Source organism: Cupressus sempervirens, chromosome 1 (assembly GCF_028749045.1).
Source record: "Cupressus sempervirens isolate cs-2001-9-10 chromosome 1, ASM2874904v1, whole genome shotgun sequence".
Taxonomy (NCBI): Eukaryota; Viridiplantae; Streptophyta; class Pinopsida; order Cupressales; family Cupressaceae; genus Cupressus; species Cupressus sempervirens.
This window is the reverse complement of record NC_143118.1, coordinates 392,943,779-392,963,450: the sequence shown is the minus strand read 5'-3', so window position 1 is coordinate 392,963,450 and position 19,672 is coordinate 392,943,779.

Below are 19,672 nucleotides of genomic sequence, written 5' to 3'. Positions count from 1 at the left end.
AGACTGCTCTTATATTTGTTATATTATAAATTTAAAGAAATCTAAAATCAAATCAAGTTATTTTAAAAATGTAATTCTACAATACATAATTAAACTTAACAAAAAATTGTTTTTATTTTATTAAATTGCTTATTTTTCTTTAAGAAAACATCATTTCTCTTCATTTAATTATAATCTTATATAAATTTACTCATTTATTATAAACCATATTCATCATCATATATTTATGTCATTGATTAGCATGTCTTAGAACTAATTCAAAGTGCCCCATTTCGCTCTTTCTATTTATTCCAAGAATCTAGGAATCTGTAATATTTTTCCTCTTTTGACTCAAGAATGGTTGGTTTGTATTATAATTGTAGAAGATTTCATGTTTTTGCATCGGTTACACTCTAGTAGATGGGATGTGTTCACAAATTTCTTAATAAGGAATGAAGAATTTTCAGGCATGTTCTGAAGATTTTAAACTATGGTGTAGTTTAATGTATATTGTCGGCTGGATGTATAATTTATATTTGCAATCTTAAATCATTGTAAGTTTCTAGTCATTTCTTTATGGTCTGCAATTCTTATCATAGGATCTATGATCAGTATACTTAAGGGTTTCATACAGAGTTCCCCAAATTGTTATACCCAATTACTCAAAACAGGGGATTCACAGTAGGATCTTCCTTGTTCATATGATAATGTTTTCAATTTCTCAATTGGTAGATCTCGTGAGCATGGACTATAATCATTCCTAGTGATTGGACTTTGAGTTTGGTAATATCTGGATTGATTTGAGGGTCTAGCTTTATCATTATTGCTTACATGCAGAGTTGCATGTAAGGTATGAATTTGGCTAATGTGAAGCTCGAATAGCAAGGAATTGATGCCCGAGCCTCGACTAATTAGGGATTAGGGGCTACTTTTCTTAGTTTTGATTCAGTGTTTATAGATAACTTTTAAAAGAAACTTTTATCCCCAACTTAGTCATAGCAATAGATAATATGCTTAACTAATATGATTAATGGTTTTTGAAGAGATTATGTAATTTATATTGCTTGCTAATAAGATAAGGTATTATAATGAAATTATTTATGGTTTCCCTTGAATTGGTTTACCTAACTCTACTAATGATCCATGTTAAATGAAGAAAGATTCTCTAGACAGGTATTCGACATTGGACTCTTCGCTTTTTAGACGGAAGGAGTCTTTACTTAGACTAATTTTCCATGGGAATGCCCATGTGTATTTTTATGTAATTTTATGAGATTCGAGGTATAATATGATCCAAGGCCTTGGCCGTTTATCGATAAAAAATAAACATAAAAAATATTTATGTCATTTATTATAACTATTAATCTTACCATTACTTCTAATATTCCAAAGGTAGGGACTTCGGCTCCATTGGAGATCTTCTTTAGAATGTACCTTCTCATTGTTAGTTTTATTGGACCTCTGATAGATAAAATGATTACTACAAGAATAATATAACTCTTACTTGTATTACTGTTGAGCAACCTTGTTCTTTGAATATTGATGATCTCTGGGACTGTGAGTGCAAAATCGACTTCCTTATCTTCTATTGCTGATGACTTGAGACGACTACTTGATATCCCTACAGATTAGATATGATGGAGAAGTGTTTATAATAAATTGGATGCAGACCGCTGAGACAAGATGTCGTGGATTGATGTTGTTACTCAACGATCTGCACTTCCTTCTACATAAGGCAGAGAGTCATGACCCCCGAAGAGTCATGGCTCTATGTTGCCTTTGGCCATGTAGAGTCATGCCTCTTCGGTGGCATGACTAATATCATGTTTAGTTAAGGCAACTGAAACACAAGAAGTGCGCCCATATATAATATAACAAGGAGCCCAATCACATATTAATAATGTGACAATATAAATGTGACTGCCAATATGTATATTGTTATCTGCCGATGATTATCTTGCAAATGTATATTATCCAAACACACACACATGCACACGCACACACCCACACGTGCACGCGCGCACACACATGCACACACCCATGCACGTGTGTGCACACGCGCGCACACACACACACCCACACATGCACATGCGCGCGCACACAGATCTAATAATCAGCAGTAACAACTTATTTGTTAAACATAAACACAGATTAGTATATTAGATGAACGTTAATTACTTCTACTGATGCTAAAACATTAACACTCCCTCTTTAGCAAGGGAGAAGTAAAATACCATTTGAATTTTAACATAGAAAATCTGATCACTTTATCTGATCTTCACACAATGAAATAGTTATAAGTCAAATCACAAAAGTATGAACACTTATCATAATGCATATTAAAATCTCTAATTGTTTGAAACAATATCTAGAGTAACCACAATGAGAATGTTACCTATGATCTCTAATTGCTTGAGGCAATGTCTAGAGATGTCCATAGTAATAACATAAGATTTCATGATCTCTAATTGCTTGAAGCAATGTCTAGAGATGTCCATGATAACAGACCTATTATTTACAAGATCGTCACCTTGTAAATAATCACATTCTAAATAAATATGTTCATGAAAGATCGTCACCTTTCATTACATATGATGTTACTAACAAACAATAGAAGCATAAACACACATGAATTTAAATTTGATATAATATTTAATATTACAAATTAATCATACCAAGTTTTTCTCTGAAGAATTTCAACTTCACTTTAGCAAGAGGCTTGGTAAATATATCACTTGTTTGCTCATTAGTACAGATATATTCTACTTGAATGATTCCTCGATTCACCATATCTCGAATGTAATGAAAAGGAATTTCAATCTGTTTGGAGCGATTGTGGAATACTGGATTGGTTGAAAGCTTGATGCAACTTTGATTATCACAATGAATCACAATGGGCTTCAAAGGTCTTTTAAACAAATTTGCCAACAACTTCTGTAACCATACTGCTTCTCTAGCACCTAAAGAAGATGCGATGTATTTTGCTTCGGTGGAACTTAATGCAACTGAAGTTTGTTTTCTGTTGGACCAAGAAATCATGCCAGATCCTATATTGTAGCAATATCTAGAAGTACTTTTACATTCAATAGGACTACCTACCCAATCAGAATCTGAATATCCATGAAGTTCGATGTTGACTTTCTCATATTTGATTCTCATTCCAATAGTACCTCTCAAGTATCTCAAAATGTATTTAGCTGCATGTAGATGTATCTTCTTTGGTGCACACATAAACTGATTCAAAGTGTGAGTAGCATAGCATATGTTAAGACGAGTCTTAACCAAATAAATTAAAGATTCACTAATCTGCCTGTAGTAAATAGAATTTGTAAGTTCTGATTTGATCACATCGTCTTTTAACTTATGTATATTTACTTCCATAGGAGTAGCTACAGGTTTAGATTCCATCATCCCAAATTTAGTTAAGATATCTATTGTATATTTTTCCTAATTTAGAATAATGTAGTTATCCTGCTGCCAGACTTCTAATCCAAGAAAGTAGTAAAGTAGACCTAAGTCTTTCATTTCAAATTCTGTTATGAGCTCTTGTTTGCATTTCTCTATGAGATATTTCTCACCTGTTATCAACAAATCATCAACATATAACACAAGGATAATCATATCATCACCATCTATTTTGAAATATAAGTTTGGATCAACTTCATTTTTGGAATATCCTAATTTTAGTAGGTAGTTGTCTATTGTTTCATATCAAGCTTTGGGAGCTTGTTTGAGACCATAAAGTGCTTTCTTTAACTTACAAACATGAGTTTTGTTGTCATGAGTATTGAACCCTTCTAGTTGCTCGATATAGACTTCTTCTTCAATCTTGTTGTTAAGGAATGTTGTTTTGACATCCATTTGGTGTACCTTCCATCCCTTGGATGCTGCAATAGCCAAGATGGTTATGATTGAAGTATATCTAACAACTAGAGCAAAAGTTTCTTCATAATCGATGCCTTCTTTTTGTGAGAAACCTCATGCAACAAACTTGGCTTTGTATTTTTCAATGCTACCATTAGATGCATGTTTAATTTTGAACAACCATTTGGAAGAAACGATTGATATTTTCTTAGGTCTTGGTACAACATCCCATACATTATTTTTTAATATAGAGTTATACTCTTCAATTATTGCTTCTTTCCAAGACTGATTTGAATGTGCTTCTTTAACATTAGAAAGTTTTGTTTTTATAAGTTCAGTTAAAATGCAACATTGATTTCTTGTTCTTTTGCTCTCTCGCATTACTTGATTAGGTTCAACATGATTTTCTTCTATCATTTTCCTAGCCTAGAGTGGCCTCTTTCTATTAGTGGTATTTTCAGATTCTTCATAAATAGACATAGTGGAAGAGGAAGGTTCAGAATCATTCTCCCTCTTAATTTATGTTTGTTGATCTTCTTTAGGAATAGACTTAGTAATAGATTCATCACTGTTTCTGGAAATTTTAAAGGCAGTATCTTCTTCAAATTTTACATCTTCGCTAATCTCAATTGTTCTTTGTCCTAGAATGAAGATTCTGTATTCTTTAGTTGTTTCACTATATTCAATAAATATTCCCTTTTTCCTAGAAGTTTCTAGTTTTGTTCTTTTCTCTTTAGGTATGTGAATATAAATTGGACATCCAAAATTTCTTAAATGACTTAGGTTAGGTTTAATGCCAATGAATACTTCTTCTGGAGTGGTGTTTTCTAAAACTAGGTGTGGGCATCTATTTTGTATGTAGACTGCAGTATTAGATGCTTCGGCCCAAAAGGAAGTTTGAAGGTTTTGATCGTGCATCATTGCTCTGGCTGATTCAACAATTGATCTATTTTTATGTTTTGCAATTCCATTCTGTTGAGGATTATAAGGTACAAAAAACTCCCTCTTAATCCCAACTGTAATGCAATTTTTTTAAAAAATATCAGAGATATATTCACCTCTATTGTCTGGTCTAAGGGTTTTTATTTTATGTCCTGACTGATTTTAAACTAAGGCTTTGAATTCTTTGAATTTTGCTAAGACTTTAGTTGATTCCTTTTGTTTCAAGAAATAGATCTAGGTTCTTCTAGAGTAATCATCAACAAAAATTATATAGAAGAAGCATCCATTAAGAGAAGGTATCGACATGGGACTGTAAAGATCAGTGTGGATCAGTTCAAGGATGCATTTAGATTTGTGATCACTTTTAGGAAATGATTGTTTAGTGGTTTTTCCTAAGGCACATCCTTTGCAAATATTTGAGTGATCAGTTTTTAGGCTAGGAAGACCTTTTACAACTTTTTCCAAGGATGATAATGCTCGGTAGTGAAGGTGACCTAGCCTCCTATGCCAAATTTCAGTGGAGTTTGAAGTTTCATGACTCAGAGCCAATTTTGTATTTTGACTATTACAAAGTTTATAAAGACTTCCATCTCTAAATCCAATAGAAATGACTTTCTTAATATTAAAATTCTTGGGCCAAGCTAGACCTTTGTCCTCTAGAAATGTAATTTTGAAACCTTAATCAGCAAGACTAGAAATATAGACTAGGTTTCTTTTTATTCCTAGTACATATAATACATTCTCGAGTTGTAGTGTGATTCCCGAATTTAGTTGAATTGAACAGGAACCAATTCCTTTAATAGGATGAGTAGAGTTATCTCTAATGATAACTTCTTTTGAGGCTTGTTCAGAGAAGGTTTCAAATTCGTCTTTAAAACTGGTGATGTGTTGAGATGCTCTACTGTCAATGATCCAAGTGTTGTTATTAGAGTTTAATTCACTTGAAAGGGCTAAGTAAAAGGCATAGTTTTCTCTTCCTTCTTTCTTTTCACCCTCTTCTTTGATTTCTACTAAGGCTACTTGAATTCTTTTCTTTTCAGGATAGAATTTGTGGGGGTGACCAATTCTGTCACATTTAAAACATCTAACTTTTGACCAATCACGTTGCTTGTAAGATTTGTTAGACTCCTTTTTGTTGTATTTGAATTTTCTCTTATTTGATTTTACATGAAGTGCTTGGATTTCTCCCTCTTGATTTGTACTTAGTCCTCTTGAGACTGGTCTAGATTCTTCTCGAGTGCATTCATTTTTTAATATATCAAATTTTGGAAGTTTGAGTTGAGAGCTTAATCCTCAAATAAATATTTCCCATGATAGTGGAAGACCTCTCAATGAGCATCATGTTGAGTTCTTTGTCATCAAATCGATTACCCATTGTTGTAAGTTGATCTTTTAGTTTAGAAATTCTTAAAAAATATGAGGTGATTGATTCTCCATTTTTCATCTTTATGTATAGTAGATCTTGTTTTAAAGTTAATAGTCTATTAGTATTATTGATTTCAAATGTATCTTGAATTGTAGAGAACATTTCAAATGTAGTCTTGAGACTAGATATGGATGTTAGGATATGATTGTTTACGAAATCTATAATGATCTTCATGGCTTTGCTATTATGTCTTTTCCATGTAACTTTCTCTAGTCCATTTTCAGACATAGACATGTTTGATTCAATAAATTCTTCTAATTCCATTTGCCTTAATATTATCATTACTCTAATTTCCATGAAGAGAAATTAGATGCACCCTCAAGCCTATCTTCTAGTCTCACATGATTCACCATTTTAATAATTTAGAGTTTTAGCCCCTTTTTCTTCTAAAAAATTGAGATTTTAGATATTTATTGTGTAATGTTTTTTTTTTATCAAAATGGCTCTGATACCATGTTAGTTTTATTAGATCTCTAATAGATAAAATGATTACTACAAGAATAATATAACTGTTACTTGTATTACTGTTAAGCAACTTTGTTTTTTGAATATTGATGATCTCTGGGACCGTGAGTGCAGAATTGACTTCCTTATCTTCTATTGTTGATGACTTGAGATGACTACTTGATATCCCTACAAATTAGATATGATGGGAAGTGTTTATAATAAATTGGATGCAGATCGTTGAGACAAGATGCCATGAATTGATGTTGTTACTCAGTGATCTACACTTCCTTATATATAAGGCAGAGAGTCATGACCTTCAAAGAGTTATAGCTCTACATTGCCTTTGGCCATGTAGAGTCATGCCTCTTCGGTGGCATGACAAATATCATGTTTATTTAGGACAACTAAAACACAAGAAGTGTGCCTGTATATAATACAACAAGGAACCCGATCACATATTAATAATGTGAATATAAATGTGATTGTCAATATGTATATTGTTATTTGCTGATGATTATCTTGCAAATGTATATTGTCCACACACACACACACACACACACAATAATTAGTTGTAACAACTTATCTGTTATTCATAAACACGTATTAGTATATCAGATGAACATTAATTACTTCTACTGATCCTAAAACATTAACACTCATCATCAATTAATATACCTTAACATTGATTTAAATCACTGGAGAAAATCGTACAAAAGTTTGAAGTCAAATTTCCTTCAACATACCTCAAGATCCTCTTAATTTTCTTCCAATGATCAATGTTGGTGTTATAGATAAATCTGGTAATTTGTAGATAACAATCAAGATGTCAAGCCTAGGAAGAGATTAGGTTGTCCACCAATTTTTGATAAAGTTATTCGTCAACATACTAAAAAAAATTACTTGAAGCTGTGATTTATAAGCCCTCCCAGATATAAGGGCATCATTTTCTTACACTTTATTATGTTTCTCGGGAACTCCTCCCATAATGTTGTTGAAAAATTTCCATATTTCATCTGTTTACAATTAATTGTAGTCAATAATGTATGTGAATTATGAAAGATCCCAAAAGGATTATTTCACTAAACTTCTATAAATTTTAATTAAAATAATAGATTTTCCTGTGCTTTCCTTATGGTCTAAGAGAATTAGACAAAATTTGTAGAAAGATTGTTTCCTTTACTTTTGGTATTTTTCAGATATAATTAAAACAATGATTAAAAACAATAGAAAATAATATAATATTTAGTCAACCATAATAGCTACAAATCGTACTAGACAAGATATGTAATTAGTATGCCAACAAAGGTGTTTACAAACAAAGAATGATGATGCCAATTGCAAGAATGGACCAGACACACACCAAAAGGGCAGAGATGGCTAACATAATCCAACCAACAAATCACATGCCAACTAAAATGCAGTTGTATGACTGGTATAGTCACGCCAAGGCAACAAAAATATCCCAACATGCCAAATAGGACTCCCAATGTGCAATGCACAAGCACCCTCAATGCTGAACTTAACGATCTTTGTAAACTGCTGAAACAATATTGTAGAATGTTGCTGAAACCACCTATTAGGGTTTGTGTCCCAATAACCAGGCTCTAGGGTTTGCATCCTAGACATTTAGAATCACTTCTCAAAGCAAAATCGCAAATACCAAGAATGGAAATGTAAAAAATAATGAAAGAATGAGCCAACATCTCCTTTTATCTCCCTCTCAAAGCCAATCAAACCCTCAAGGGAGAATATGCCTTTACTTTTATTATGAAATGACATCTTCTCAATTAAAAGATCTTTATGTATAGGAAAAACTTCCTTTTTATCAAATAACATAACTCTAGGTGCCCGAAGGTCTCCATATGATGAAAATAAGTTATAATAATTCAAGACCTTTCCAACGAGCTATAACAGGTAGGCCTACCTAACCAGATGAAGCCAAAATCCCCTTATTACTCCAATTAGCTATATAAATAGTTTTATTTTAAATTTATTATAACGCCAATTTATGAAATATTAAAAAAATGATAATTTATTAAACTAGAAAGCCAAATTCAACCAGAAAGACAAACCAACAAAATAATCAGAGGACGAGACCTGTCATCTGTCTGTGACTGATGTCAAGCAATGTGAGCCAACTGGTAGTCCCATCCCTAAAAACTAGGAATGCTCCTAGAAATTAAAGAATATACCCTGTCACCCTAAAAGTGAAATCGTATATTGGTCCCAAGGAGCCTCGAATCCAATCATTGCCACAACTTCCTAAATTTTAGGAAAATCTCTAAAATTAAGTAAATGCCCTTGAGTGGCTCTCAAATTGACTGTAGGACCAACTTTGGTCACTGAGTATCAAGTATGAGTCTCTATCCACCAGTGCTGGCCTACGAGATTCCAATAATAGGCCAACTCTCATGCCTCAATCAGACTAGAGAGGGACATGACAAATTATGTGTATTGTTTCCAAAATATGGCAATGATTCAATTTTAGTTTGATAATTTAGAGCATTGGTTCTTTCTTGTAATTATTTCACATAAACAATATTAATGACTATTATCTATCAACGTATTAACATTAAGATCGCATGCAAAACAATATCCTGAAACCTGAAAGTATTTTTATGATTAATCTCGGTGCAGCATAATCTAAGCTTGTTTTAGAGCATGTTATGCTTTCACAGCCAACAAGATCTGTACATTTGTAACAACTAAAAATCTCTTTGCCTTATCATCTACATCTCTTCCTATAAATCACCAAAAAAAACTCTCTAGCATTCATCCTCACATTTTACAGGGAAATTGGGAAGTAGTTTCCTGTCGTCAACGTCGTTGTAGGCCATCCCTTGAAACATCCTATCCACTTTGACAGACCTTTTTACTGCAAGCCTAAACTTAAGTTTGTCCAGTAAATAATGTCTACCTCCCACTCTAATTTTCCTTGCTCCCTATCCTTAGAGTTTTGCTCGCCACCTTATTAACATTCATATTTAGTGTCAACATGCTCTGAATTTATTTGAACTAGTATGAAACCACTTTGCTATTCTTATACTTACAATCTACATAGTTATTATATTCTACGTATCCAAGCCGAATTGGATAAATTTAAAATTAACAAACATTATTGACATTGCTAGCATGCGAATGAAATTCCAAATCGAACACTTCAATTCAAGCTTTTATCAATCCCATCAACATCTTGAATTTCTTGCATGCTTTCAGTGCTACCTGAAGTTGCCACTAGAACACAAAATGCGTGGAGAGTTTCTTCTGTACCCAGTGTAGATTTGGTTACTTCAGTACGTATACTCCATTATGCATACAGCGGTGATTCCCAAACTTCAACACACATTAAAGTTAGATGTTAGGTTCCGAGATGATCATGTTGCAGACTTCTGAATCCTCGTCCAAAGTTGTTGCTGCATGCACTCTACTCGTTAAAAGCTACATAAGCCAACTGCTTAATACTGGCTACTGACGGTAATGGGCTTCCTAATTTAGTTGCTACTATACCGGTGAATAATCGAAATGAGGATTTTTGTGGCTCTTCAAGGCGAATGCCTACTAAAATAACGTAGGAAAGGTAGTTTTTGAGATAGTTTAGATGGCACGATGAGTTTTATTTGAGTCGACAAAATTTATACTTATACATATGTCTCTGAAATACCAGTTTACCATAGACCACAAGAAGCTAACATATCCAATACTTGATTGCACTGCATCTGGGTTATTCCCTTGCAATAGAGGTTGAAACTTGGAACCGCAGATGAATACCTTTGAAGTGTTGGTCGAAAGGATTCAATATATGTTGAGTAGACCAAATCACTAATGGAGTTAGGTAGGATCTTATGAGTGGAGCTTAAGCTTTCTATTTGAGGAAGGGAAGAGAATGACTTCATGAATAAAATTTTGTTCTGTTATAAGATATTTGGAAGTCTCTTTGAAAATAGGTGTTTCTACTTTTTAGTGTAGCATATTTAAGAAATTTCAAGGGAGAATAGTTTTGTAACTTCTTTTTTTATACACTTAAGGAAAACAAAACTATACTCACGAGACTATCAGCTTCTTCAAGTGCTTATGTTTACTAAAAACTAACACTTATACTATAGTAGGTGCAAGGGAAGTCGATAGGCAATTTTGGATTTGATGATTTTGATAATTAACTTATTAAGAGTTTAGATCCCATTAAAAATATTTTGATGCTTGAATTGATTAACATTAATTTTTAAATCTAAACTTTCTGTCATATGTGATCAATATGTAAACATTGAATCATTGGTCAAAGTCTGTGTTGGAGTATTATTTTTCTTTGAATTGAATTGAAGTTGTTATTTTATGTTTTTGATAAGAAAAATAGGTTTGAAGGGAGCTTGAAACCCTTTACAAATCATAAAATTTTCAAAGAAGCCCAAACTAAACAAAACCACAGTCCAAAGGTGAAACAGGTCACCCAACAAGACACAGTGACTAGGGTGGCATTGCAGATAACACAATTCTTATTAGCCACACAAATAGGTCTTGAACGGGCACCTAATACCCCACGGTAAAAAAGAAGAATAGACAATAGGTCCCTTACCATGTCAGACAACAAAGAACAACAGGGCAAAAGAGCCAAGAAAACCAAAGAAAGGGGCAACTGCAATCAAGCTTTCCCTTTTGTTCCCAACTGTTGAGAACATATCAAAAGGAGTGGAGGGCCTAACCTTTTTGCCTTTTACTATGGTCCATCCCTCCACCAAACCAACTGACCTCTTCCCTGTAAAGTCAGCAACACCACAACCATCCCCTAAAACCACTGCAACCAGGGAATGGACTACAACAGAAGAATCAACATCCTGAGATGGGGCAGCAAAATTTAGAGACGAAGCCACAGGTGGGGCAATAGTCAAATCCCCAGAGACAAAGTCCAGAATAAGGTGATCAGAAGAGGTCACCACCATAGGGACAGTCTTGCCATTAAAAAAAAAATTGAGTCTGCCACCACACTGTCCTGAGAAGAGTCACCATTCCCATCAGAGGAATCTTTTTGAATTGCGTAGTGATCATTTAAGATCCCCTTCCACCAAGGAGACTTCTTCGGTCTAGATTTTTCAGAGGAGCAGTGGGCAACAAGATGGCCGGTCTTGTGGCATATCTTGCATCAGAAAGGATGCCCTCATAATCAAGAGGCTGAATCCAAGAGCCATGCAAAGATTTCAATGTAATCATTTCAGGGAGTCCCTTGGAGACATCAATCTCAACTAAAATGCGAGCATACATCGTCCTAAAAAATTGGAAGATGTAGTATCTACCATCAAGAAGTCTCCGAGGGCTTCCCCCGCTACCTCCAAGACAGAATCCACCTAGAGGTGAAGGGGGAGATTTGACAATTTGACCCACAGAAGAATCTTATTAAAAGATTCTATCACCACGTCAAACTCCTTATACCAAGGTTTAGCCATCAAAGGAAACTTCGCCCCCATGAGAAATCACGACATAGAATTGCATAAAGAAACTATTATGTAACTAGAATGAGATTTTGTTTTACAACTATAATGTTTTGCATGATTTTAGAAAAGTGTCATTTGGGTTTGTAATATTTATTTTGTTTACACATCCAATTACTAAACATTAATTTAATATCAATGTATTTGTCATAGTATTTGGAATGCAATTTTAAAATTATAATATTTGAACACAACATTGTATGTTATCATCAAATATAAATCCAAATATATTTACCATTAGTGACTATATTACACAATAACCTTGAATCTTAAAGTAATGGTGTGTATTTAATTTGATTGAATGCACATAATAATTGTCATTATGCAATAAGAAGTTTATGAACAATTGTATCATAATAGATTGTACCCAATATTTGTTGAATGTATCAATTAAGATTACATTTTTTAGATTCGCACAATCTCTTTTTTCTTACATATTTGTGCATCCCCAAGGATTGAATGGAGAAACACCCTACAAAAACAAAGACAATAAGGAGTAAAACCACTCTTTATTCTTGCTCCAACATGAATAACTATATTTGTAGAATGTATCACTTAAGACTACATTTTTTGGATTCACACAATCTGTCTTTTCTTATATATTTGTATAGCCCCAAGGCTTGGATGGAGAAATATGAGGTGGGGAAGGTATGAGAAAGTGTGAGATTAAAGAAGTACCTACGTTAATAAAAACTCAAGAAAGTTCAAGAATTGTGGCATAGAATAAAATGCTAAATGGTTGTAGAAATAAGAGGAAGAGTGTGGTGGTAACTACAATGCATAATATTTGGCAATCCAAGTGTGTAAGATTAGTAATGGCACTAGTAAGATTAGTGTGAATTAAGCATTCCTCTTTGGAGAGAGCATGATTTGAAATCCATTGTCATAGTAAGCTACATAGTTTGGTCATTCCTAATATCAAACCAGATAGTGTCTTGTTGCTAGAAAGGCATCCATAGGCTCAATGATGATATTGTCTTAGTTTCCAAATTGCATTGCTATTTCCAGTTAGGTGTTCATAGCCTCAGTTACCTTATTTTCTCAACCTTTTCCTTTTTCAATTAATTGTCTTACAAAAATGTAGACATTGAAGTCATTTATAGGTTGGAAACCATTATTTTGTCAAGGAATAACCTTTTGATGTTTCACTTAGTATGATTTTGTAGATCGATATACTAACTCATATAAGAATTTACTGTATAGTTCTTCGAAGATGTAATATATGATGTACATTCAATTTTATGCAACACAAAATAAGTTTAATCAAATGATGTATGAGTTTGAAGGCTAATAATGTCAAACAAAATCCTATGTCAATCTTAAAAAGGGCACTTCTTTGGTGAGCATAGCTTGGAGGAAGGATTAATTGTGCAAATTTTAAGGGTAATCCAATGCCCAATTCAAATATGAAGGAAGAGATTTTTTTCCTTATGTACATTCCCTTGGTGCATGAGGATTACTCCATCAATTGATTTGCAATAAGACAAGATTTTGTGTGTGTTGGATGACTTGGTGAATTATAATTGTAGGGAATAATGCAGTAGTCAATGTTTAGTTTTATAACCTTATTTTTGAATAAATTTGATGAGTCATTTGCGATAGAGTCAACTTTTCCAACTCATATCCATTTATTCCACCAATGAGAAGAATTTTTTTTCTTATTGTTTGGTAATGCCTTCTTCTTGTCAATCTTGTTCAAATTATCCCATTTTTAAAATTGAATGTAAACAATTAGAAATTATGCATATGGACATATTAAATAGATGTTAACATGGTTGTAGAATATACTAATTTTTGTTCAAGAAGAAAACTATACCTTCTATTCTTTTCATTTTTAGATATTTTTGAACTTATTTGACCATGCCAAATGATATTGAATTGCGAGAGAGCTCACTTCATTCAATTTTTGTTCTTTCCTTTTTTTTGTAAGTTGTGTCAAACTATACCTAGATTGGAAATAAACAAATTCCATTATAATTTTAGTTTTTTAAATTTGTAGTAGACATTTATGTGTAATGTGCATATACCTCTCTTTTTGAAGGGAGAGAGTAGATCTCTAGTTTTTCTCATTTGATATGTAAGAGATTAAAATTAGTAGGTGATTAGTAGTAGTAACTATTAGGTAGTAAAGATGCCAAAAATATTCAAACTTGTCAGTATACTATGACAATATTTTCCTTTCCTAGGAAACCATTGTATGCTACATTTGTCTCTATCAATGTGTTGTATTTGGTTTGAGTAGATTGTTTTAAACACAAGATCATTTCATTTGGTATCGCGTAAGGCATGCCTTTTTTTTATTGTTGATTATTGCCTTAATTTTGTCAGTCACCTCAATAATGTTTATTCTCATGAAATGAGTACTTTAGCTAATTGGGAGTGCATAGTTACCTAATCTGGAAGAGCTTGTACTTAGTATTTTATTTGTAGTAGTCATTATTAGGTAATAAATAGTAATACAATACAATCTTTTTAGCATGAATTTTGCTAAACTAATTTTTCCTAAATGGTTGACCTTTTTTTGTATGGAAATTATAGGAGATTTTTTCTCTGTAGAGGTGTTGTTTTGGTTATTTACTAGTTTGAATTCTCGTTGATAATAGTGTGATTCTATCTGAAGTTTTTATACAATTCTTCTGAGATAGATGACATAGTGGTTCCTTGTTATTTGACTTTACCCATATTGTTTATGAGCTAATTAGCTTTAGAATGTGTTAGAGATGTTATAATGGTTATTCTAGAAGACATAGAATTGTTAGCAATCAAGGTTCTTTAACTTTTTCATATTCCCTCTATAATGTAAGCCATTTCCATTTTTCTATGTAGTGAAAATCAATGCAACAAGTTGGTAAGCATTTATTTCTAAAGACTTAGTAAATTTGTAAATTATTTTCTGCATTGAATTTGAAATTGAAAAATGAGTAATTCATTTTTTAGAAGCATTAAATAAAGAATAACATATTAAAAATAATAAAAAAGTTTTTTTTTTATGGGGGAGGAGGTATGTAAATCTTCATCATCCCAAGTTTTATTGTTTGAGAGTAGATTTGTAGATACTAAAATGCAGTATTCGTCAAATTGTAGTGCTTGTAATTGATATTAATTAAGTATTGATTATGATTTTATTAGTGTGAATAATGTACATGTTGTTGGTTGTATCTTTCCTTGTTATTTTGATAGCAATTGCAAAAGAGCCTGTTCTTTTTCCTTACAATATTGTATGGATTCTTTTTCATTTTGGGATAGCAGTCAAAAGAGAATGGTGGTTGTATTTGCAGCCCTTGTATGTTTTTTTACCTAAGATACTACAACAAAAGTGAGGCATTGTCATTCGACTTTATCAATATCAATCATTGCCTTCTTGAGAGTCAAGCCTTGTGATTTGTTATGGTGATAGCCCATCTCATTGACAAAGGATCTTTTCTACAATTCTCACATGTTATAGGTTCTATTGGGATTGTTTTGGATTTTTTTCATCCCATAGTGGACCATTATAGTTGTTAAATGTTACAGTCATATGTGTTGGTAATTTTGGTACTTTTGATCCTTTGTAGTAGACAATATCTTTGACTTCTCCAATTGATTCATTTATAAGGCTACCCTAGATCCATATGTTTTTCATTAGCATTACATGTTGTGAGTTTCTTAGTAATACTTATTGGGGTAGTTTCTTGGCATTAGTAGTATTACCTGATTTACATTGTGTGTTTACTGCAAGGGTTAGTGCAATAGGTACATTTAGTTGTTGCAACCTCTTTCTAGTGTGTATTGTTACAAGTTCATTTGTTGTGTATAAGTGAATGGATAGGTCAAAATCTTCTTATTTAATTTTTGTTAGGTTCTTATTTGTTGCTTGTCATAAAAATTCCCAATTCAATTGTTTTGGTTCTACATTGTACATATTTTGTAAGGTTTATCAAAATTGTACTTGCATTTGATTGCCACCTTCTTGTCTATATATTTTTGCAATGTTACAACTATATTAAATTTGTGGCATAGATTTTTTGCAGTTGTATGATATGCATATATTTGTTTGTCCATCATAAGCAGTAGTTGTGTGAAGTTTCCTATGAGTATGATACTAATGTCATTGAAGTAAAAATATTGATTTTGGGGTATTGCTTTATGGAGCCTGCTATCAATTTTTAGAAGCATCTTTCGCCCAGTGAAGCTCATATCATCAATGAGAATGTATCTTATAATTTTCATCTCTTGAAGAGATGTTAATGGTTGTACTTGGAGAGGTTACAAGTCTTTGATTTGAATCTGTAGTGTTGCATGTATTGTTGAGGCTTGTAAATTAAATGTAGTTATACTTGTTGGAGCAAGGAGTGGATTTACTTCTCGGTGTCCTTGTCTGTATAGTGTGTTTCTTATGCAGTTGATGAGATCTAATTTCTCAGTTCTTGTTGTTCCTTATATGAGCATATATATTTTTCCAATGAATACAATTTTTTTTAATACAAATTTCAATTCCCCTCTAAAAGAAAAAGAACTCCTAAATTTTCTCCATCATAAAAGAGAACAAACACTTTAGCTCAACCTAAGTTTCCCTATTTGGTTGGAATAATCAACTCACTAAAGATAAGGTGAGATTTTGGGTAAGTCTTCTTCCATTTTCGCAATACTCAAAAAATGGGATTTTAAAAGTGTTAGAAAAGCTATTTTAACTTGAGTAAAGTCAAAATTAAAGCCCTAACATATAGTACTAACATGTAGGTAGCTTAATTTCACTAAAAGAACACCGTAAGACTCAAATAAAGCCCTCTAAAGTCACCCTAAACTTGAAATCCAAAATTAAATTAAATGAAATCCTTCACAAGATTTTTTTATGCAAGGGCATAAATTTTTTAACATTTCTAACTGGTTAGGAATAAGATTGGGTGTCTTTTTCCAATATCTCAACCTGATTTTCCATTTAAACACATAACAACACAAGTGTCAAATGACACTATAAAATATACACTTAACATTACAAGTGGCAAATCAATTTTTCACAAAAAGAATATAATCTAAAACAGTAATTCACATTACATTCACAAAGTAAAATACTTAACAACAAGGTTAAGATCTTTTCATTAGATCTAACCTTGGCATTTTCAGTTAATACAAAGATATAGTCTTGGTTCTCCATTTTACCATGGTTATTTCTTGTACACTCAAACCACATATCAGTAGTCTAAGATAAATAAGTCATATGCATAGATAAATCCTTAATCAATTCTATATTCATAATTGAATCAAAACATAAGGCATTTCTCAATTGAATTTCAAATAACATTTTTCCATTTCCAAACCATTGTGCATATATAATACTACCATTATCAAACTAAACATGATATGACCCTTTTGCAACATTTCATGATTTTTCATACATTCATACATACATACATGCATGCATACATACATGCATATATATATAATCCATCTAACATTTTCATTCAAACATAATTTCCTACTCATTAATAAAATAACCAACCAAATACATGAATGTAAATAATCATCAAGCATCATAAATAAGTTCTAACATCATAAATAATTACCATAAAACAAAGTGTCCCATAGTATCAAATAGTCTAAGCAACAGTCCAAAATAGTCCAACATATAACAAGGTCACAAAATATAAAGTATTTGAAATGTAAATAAACTGCTATACTATGCTATGATGGGCCAGGGTGAGGCCTCACACTATGCAAGATCTATGTAAGAATGTAGATTGTATGAGTATGATAACCCTAGAATGCTATGATATATGCATGTACTAGGCTAAACAAGTGCTAAATGATATCAAATGAGCAACACAACAATGCTAAAGAGATCCTAGAATGACATGAATTTTCTATAATAACAGTGCTAACATGATAACTCTAAATATTCCTATAGTGCAGATGCATCAAACTTGGGTCCCTTTGCTCTTGAATTTCCCTGCTATTTATAGGATTTCAGAAAGGGTTGGGATAAAGATCAGGGTTTCACTTTTGACTAGAGGGTAAAGGTGAAACTATAAATATCTCATAAGGCACCAAGAGGAAGAGTCCAATAGACTTAGTTTGTGAGGATAAAAGAGGATTTTTCAATTCTTTTAAATGTAAAAAATGATGATTTTCACTTTTGTGAGGATAAATGATTTTTATTGATTTAATAAATGTTCCATTTATTTTCAACTTTTGTCTTTTCCTTTTTCCTTTTTTATTTCATTTAATGATTTTGTGAATTGTTTTCCCCCTTTTTAAAGTTGATTTAGGTCCTTTTTTATTTGATAGGTGATTTGATTGATTAATGACTTGATGTAACGATTGATTTGAAAGTCTACTGTTTTCCTCTAATTTTTCCCTTAATTTGTGTCATTTGATAGAAATTTGTATTGTCTTAGTTCTTTGCCAATTTTTGGATGTCTACAAATGCCCCTCTTTGAACTAATATGCAAAGAAAATTAGTTCAAAGACTATCTAATTTTCTAATTTTAGGTCAAATTTTGATAACTGGATGTCTGATTGATTCAAGGTTGATATGATGCCTAATTTTGATGTTTTATTTGATGTTGATGTTTTAAAATTCTTCATTTAGGATAGCTTGATTGAATGCCCTAGTTTGATTTAATGCTAAAATGTTGGATGGGGTAGAATGTTTTTTATATTTGAAAATTTTTGATGTCCCAATATACTGCCACCTTCAGAATTGAAATTGGAAAAATAGATATTCCAATTTTATTTCTAAAAATGTGGATGAAAATAAGTGATAGTACAAATGGGGCAGATGGATGTGACCAAGTTGTTTTAGAATAATACCTAGTTCAAGAAAATGAGCAAAAGAGTCTTGGTTTGGTGAGTAGGGTTAAAAATGCCATATAAATGCCCTAAAGGAGGGTTAAATAGATCAAAAGAACTTGTACCCCCTTCATTTTCGCACTCCCTTTTAACTTTGGGTGATTTGGAGCTCTAAGCTAACAAGGATGGTGGTCCCATTACGAGAGCATGGATTTGAGAGGGGGCATAGGTACAAGCGTCTGGCTGACTATGGTGCCCCAGTAAGTCATCTAAATCTTCTATTGTTTAAGATTTGTGAATTATGACATGAATTTTTTAATTTTTGCATAGATTTATTTCATGAATGTGTTATCTTATTATATGTTTAGTGCATTTAAAGTTGTTTTAGCGCATTTAAACTCTTCTGATGCATACACCAAATAGAACAATGCATCTACATGGTAAAGTAGTGTATATGAAACCCTAGTTTGGCAGTAAATTAGCACATACACAAAAAAATAGTGCATACTTAGTTTTTCATAGCACATCTGAATTATTTTGTGCATCTGAATAATTGGTTAGTGCATATGAAGCATGAAATAGTGCATATGATTTTTTTAGGGTTTATTGAGTCTCATGGATGAGTAATGTCTTGTTGAAATGATGTGTTAGAGTGCATATGCCAAGTGGTTGAGCATTTTTACTTTTTGTAGTGTTTTTGTGTGTTTTGGTGGCACATATAAGAAATTTAATAGTGCTTTTGTATCTCATAGCATGTCCGTTAAGT